Raw genomic sequence first — 5986 nt, forward strand, 5'->3', positions numbered from 1 at the left:
TCACCGTGCTTTCCCCTGCTGCCTCCTTTACCGTGTCACTTGGCCAATTAACACCCTCCGATTCTCACCCGCCACGACTTTGATCTTATATATATATATATATTATAGGGAGGCTGCCTTTCATCTTCTGTTCCACGGTTATCTGATTATCTCCAGTTCCTCTATTCTCTAGCCTTATGGGCTATGCGTGGCTCCTACCACCCCAATACCACGCCCCAAGCCTCGCAGATGACACAGACGTTATTTTGCCCCTTTCTGTCTTCACGCCCTCTCTGGCACTTGGGCTCTCCACAGTCCTGTCCGTCTCTCTCTTTCTGCGCCCTCTCTCCGGGGCCTTCTCAGTAAAGCTGCCCTCTCTCCAGGCTCACCACGCCCACACTGGGGCTTCTCAGCAATGCCCTTCTCTGGGGCTTCTCAACTGCCCCTCTCTGGGCTGGGGTCTGTGCACCCCGAATGCTGCGCCCTCACTGGTGCTGGGGTCCCCACACCACTGTGAGTCCTCTATGAGGCCTCCTCCAACCCCTAATAGCCTCACCCAAACCACCGGTGTAACAAATAGCAACACAACACAAGCCTCTTGGCTACAATGTAAACAGAAGCAGCCCGGCCATATCAACGTACCAATCCTACCAGGGATCCTTTCTGTCTCCGCAGTATCTGATGCAGCTCCTTCCTTAGGCCTCTCCTTTGTAACATTACTGAGAGCTCCCTCCTCCTTGGCTGCTGGTTGGTAACTGCCTCTGGCCTCCTGCCTGTGCCTTATATAGGAGCCAGGCCCTGCCCCTTCTCGTCAGCTGGCTAGGCAGGCGTGGGTCATTATTTCCCACAAGTTGTCTCAGCAACCGGCACCTGAGGAGTTATCCCAGCTCTTCCAGTAGCAGGCACCTTAGTGCCCTGCTACAGCTGCAAAGCATAACATGCTGGCCTGAACCCATAGACAGCCATCATTACCTCTGGCAATGGGGGCCAACATTTTTGACCCAACAACAACAGGAAAAAAAAAATTTTCAGTCAAGAATATTGTAGTTTTGAAAAACTTGGTTTGCTTTGATATTTGGCTTTTCTTTTCTTAGTTTTTAAATTGTAATTAAAAATAATAATACAAAGTTTCCTTTAAAATATGTATCTAGTAGAGAACCCAATATATTATCAAAAAACAGTTTGTGAGAAAAAAAAAATGACCAGCGCTATACCCAGTGTTTTGGATACGCGTCCTGTGACCATTGACTGTTGTTTAAATGTAATGTTTTTAATGATGCGTATCTGTCATGGAAGCCCAGGAGGCTCTTCACAGGATCTGTAATCTGCTTGAAACCTTATTTGAGAAACTCTTCCTTTGTCCAAGTGGTTAAAATAAATCGGGTCTCAATCAACAGATTGAGAGTAGAGACTTCAATAATCTCAGATTATTGTAGGTGATTCCCCGTTTTTGTCTGTGAAAAAGATGCTTACCCATATAAAAGGGTGTTTTGGAGAATAAAAATTTTAAAGGAAGGAAAAACAGCTATTTATTTTGAAAAAAGAAATAGCCAAAACTCCCTGCTCCCCCAAAGAAAACCTGGAACAAAAATATTTTTATCTCCAACATAATATATTATGCCCCACCTCTCCCCACCCCTACTTTTTATTTAAAATATGTATTTAAAAGATTTTCAAGGCTATGTCAGTGGAGGTGGGTAAACTATCTCAACTTGAAAAAAATTGGTTAAGAAAATGTAGGTTTGCTGAAATCATGTGTTTTTTCCCCTTTGGGAATATTGATATTTTTTTTCCAGAAAATGTAATGTTTTTTCTTGAAATAAGAAAATTTCATTTTGGCAAAAAGTTTAAAGGATGATCTGTTTGATGATATTTGCTACTGAATCAACAGTGTTGTTGGGTGACCTATTATATCTTAGAAGAGCTTCTGGGAATGAAATTCCTTTCCTCTGGTTACCCAAGGCCAGTTTGTGCCACAAGCTTGTCTTATATCTATCTACAATCTCTCTCAGCTATAAAGTGGGTCCAAAAATAAATATCGTTAAACAAGTCATGTTTCTTGCAGCTCATGATCGTCCAGGGAAAATGTAATAACCGTGTAATGCAAATACAACATTTTAGTGTTCTCTAATTGAAATTGAATTTGGTGTGTTGAACTTTTTTGTGTCCTTTGAAAGTCTTGGTGTTTTTTATTTTTTTTCATTACAACTTAAAGTTTGGATCTTTTAATTCTGTCAAAATTACAGTTTAAAATTTTTGCCGTGCATGTGTGTGCGTGTGCGTGCTCATACATCTGTGGAGTTTCCTATAGAAACTCCATGTTCCTCACAGCTATGCATGTACAGATGCAGAGCAAAACTGTGCATATAAAACCCACAGGCAAGATTGAACATCTCAGCATGAGGTATTCTGTTGATGTCCCAAAGAAGTTGTAACAATTCGTACCTCTGCAAAGATTCCTGGAGTATGAAGCAATGAAGAACCAAAGCTCTGTGACTGCATTTATCATGCAGGGCCTCTCCATCCACCCACAACTCCAGATCCTCCTCTTCCTCATCATCTATGTCATCGCTTTGCTTGGCAACCTTGCCATCATTGCCATCAATCCTATCCAGCCCCAGACTTCACAAGCCTATGTACTTCTTTCTCTTCCACTTGGCTATAGTAGACATCATCTGCACCACTACCATCATGCCCAAGATGCTTGAGAATCTAGTGACCATCACAAGTACTATCTCCTTCTCTGGGTGCATAGCCCAACTCTACTCTTTCACACGGTGCCTGGGCGCTGAGATGGTGATTTTCACTGTTATGGCTTATGGCCGCTATGTGGCCATTTGCTACCCTTTGGATTACAGCACAATGATGAACAAAAGAGTGTGCTTCAGTTTATCCGCTGTGGTGACAATAATTGCTGTGACCAATTCTTGGGTGAACACTGGCTTGATTGTGCAGCTGACTTTCTGTGGACCCAACATTATCAACCATTTCTTCTGCAAGATCCCACCACTGCTGGCCCTCTACTGTACCTCAAGGAAGATCAATGAGATCATGGTCTTCACTGCAGACATCTTCCTAGCCATGGGGGATTTCCTATTGATGTCTCTCTCTTACTGCTTCATTCTCAAAGCCATCATGAAGATCCGGGCACATGAAGGAAAGAAAAGCTTTCTCTACCTGCTCTTCTCACCTCATGGTGGTGTCTCTCTATTACTCCACTGTTATCTACACCTACATCAGACCAGCCTCCAGCTATGCCTTTGACAGGGACAAGATAGTATCTGCTTTGTATACTCTTGTGACTCCAACCCTCAATCCCCTAGTTTATACCCTGAGGAATAAAGAAGTCAAGGTGGCCCTTAAGAAAGTGATTCCATATCTTGGGAGATAGGTTGTGACAGAGAGAACATAGAATGGGCTTATTATCAAACTTGAGTACCTGGTACACGCTTTCCTCCAGAAAAGTGATTTGGAATTAATTTGCTAAGGTTTTGACAAAGAATGTAACTCATAGCTTTTTAACCTGTCGTATTTTCTTACTTAGTTGAAACTTTAGAAACATGATGAAACCCTGTTGCTGAGGAAAAAAAAAAAAAGGAAGCAAGGAAAGAAGAGAGAAAGGAAGAACCTTCATGAAAGTTATCATTTATTGTCAAACGTTTTGCATGCGTAATACGATGGCCATGAAATTGGAAATTATGTAAACGTGCTCTGTAGTTTTTGCTGTCCCTTCCTCTGAAATGGGGAAAACACTACTTGTTTAGAAGTCTAACTTGTGTATAATTTGAAAGCTGTAAAATTGAACAAAGAGCTCCTTATCCCAGCTGGTGAATTCCAATGCATGTAACTGAGCTGATTGAAACACAATCGCACCTCTTTCCTGCTTTGCGCCACAAGCTTGTCTTATATCTATCTACAATCTCTCTCAGCTATAAAGTGGGTCCAAAAATAAATATCGTTAAACAAGTCATGTTTCTTGCAGCTCATGATCGTCCAGGGAAAATGTAATAACCGTGTAATGCAAATACAACATTTTAGTGTTCTCTAATTGAAATTGAATTTGGTGTGTTGAACTTTTTTGTGTCCTTTGAAAGTCTTGGTGTTTTTTATTTTTTTTCATTACAACTTAAAGTTTGGATCTTTTAATTCTGTCAAAATTACAGTTTAAAATTTTTGCCGTGCATGTGTGTGCGTGTGCGTGCTCATACATCTGTGGAGTTTCCTATAGAAACTCCATGTTCCTCACAGCTATGCATGTACAGATGCAGAGCAAAACGGTGCATATAAAACCCACAGGCAAGATTGAACATCTCAGCATGAGGTATTCTGTTGGTGTCCCAAAGAAGTTGTAACAATTCGTACCTCTGCAAAGATTCCTGGAGTATGAAGCAATGAAGAACCAAAGCTCTGTGACTGCATTTATCATGCAGGGCCTCTCCATCCACCCACAACTCCAGATCCTCTTCTTCCTCATCATCTGTGTCATCGCTTTGCTTGGCAACCTTGCCATCATTGCTGCAATCCTATCCAGCCCCAGACTTCACAAGCCTATGTACTTATTTCTCTTCCACTTGGCTATAGCATCATCTGCACCACCACCATCATGCCCAAGATGCTTGAGAATCTAGTGACCATCACAAGTACTCTCTCCTTCTCTGGGTGCATAGCCCAACTCTACTATTTAACACAGTGCCTGGGCGCTGAGATGATGCTTTTCACTGTCATGGCTTATGGCCACTATGTGGCCATTTGCTACCCTTTGCATTACAGCACAATGATGAACAAAAGAGTGTGCTTCAGTTTATCCGCTGTGGTGACAATAATTGCTGTGACCAATTCTTGGGTGAACACTGGCTTGATTGTGCAGCTGACTTTCTGTGGACCCAACATTATCAACCATTTCTTCTGCGAGATCCCACCACTGCTGGCCCTCTCCTGTACCTCAGTGAAGATCAATGAGATCATGGTCTTCACTGCAGACATCTTCCTAGCCATACGGGATTTCCTATTGGCGTTTCTCTCTTACTGCTTCATTCTCAAGGCCATCATGAAGATCCGGACACATGAAGGAAAGAAAAGCTTTCTCTACCTGTTCTTCTCACCTCATTGTGGTATCTCTCTATTACTCCACTGTTATCTACACCTACATCAGGCCAGCCTCCAGCTATGCCTTTGACAGGGACAAGATAGTAGCTGCTTTGTATACTCTTGTGACTCCAACCCTCAATCCCTTACTTTATACCTTGAGGAATAAAGAAGTCAAGGTGGCCCTTAAGAAAGTGATTCCATATCTTGGGAGACAGGTTGCGACAGAGAGAGCACAGACCGGACTCACTATCAAACTTGAGTACCTGGTACACGCTTTCCTCCAGATAACCGATTTGGAATTAATCTGAAAAGGTTTCAACAAAGAATGCAGCTCTCAGCTTTATAACCTGTCATATTTTCTTACTTAGCGGAAACTTTAGAAACATGATGAAACCCTGTTGCTGAGAAAAAAAAAGGAAAGAAAGGAAGAACCTTCATGAAAGTTATAATTTATTGTCAAACGTTTTGTATGCGTGATACGATGGCCATCAGAAATTATGTAAACTTGCTTGGTAGTTTTTGCTGTCCCTTCCTCGGAAATGGGGAAAACACTACTTGTTTAGAATTCTAACTCATGTATAATTTGAAAGCTGTAAAATTGAACAAAACTCCTTATCCCATCTGGTAAATTCCAATGCATGTAACTGAGCTCATTGAAACTCAATCACACCTCTTTCCTGCCGAGCAGGTAGACGTGATGAATTAATGAACTGAGGGACATTGTGATGAGGTGATATGAATAGATGATTTAAATAGTCTTATAACATATCAAACATAACACTGTATTTACTCAAATATAAGATGACCCCAAATATAAGATGACTCTCCAATAATTAGATTCTAGATATAGAAAAATAAATATATTTGTTATACTTCTCTGGGTAGAAAAGCTAAGTATTGGCAGGTTGTCTTGAACTCC

General features: G+C 41.6%; 2 pseudogenes; both read left to right on the forward strand.

The window, feature by feature from the left end:
* The first annotated feature begins 2453 nt into the window (after positions 1-2453).
* On the forward strand, positions 2454-3370 carry LOC106723239 (annotated as a pseudogene).
* A 1000-nt stretch (positions 3371-4370) lies between these two features.
* LOC106723240 lies at positions 4371-5375 on the forward strand (annotated as a pseudogene).
* Positions 5376-5986: the final 611 nt, after the last annotated feature.

The sequence above is a fragment of the Alligator sinensis genome, unplaced genomic scaffold (assembly GCF_000455745.1).
Source record: "Alligator sinensis unplaced genomic scaffold, ASM45574v1 scaffold986_1, whole genome shotgun sequence".
Lineage (NCBI taxonomy): Eukaryota > Metazoa > Chordata > Crocodylia > Alligatoridae > Alligator > Alligator sinensis.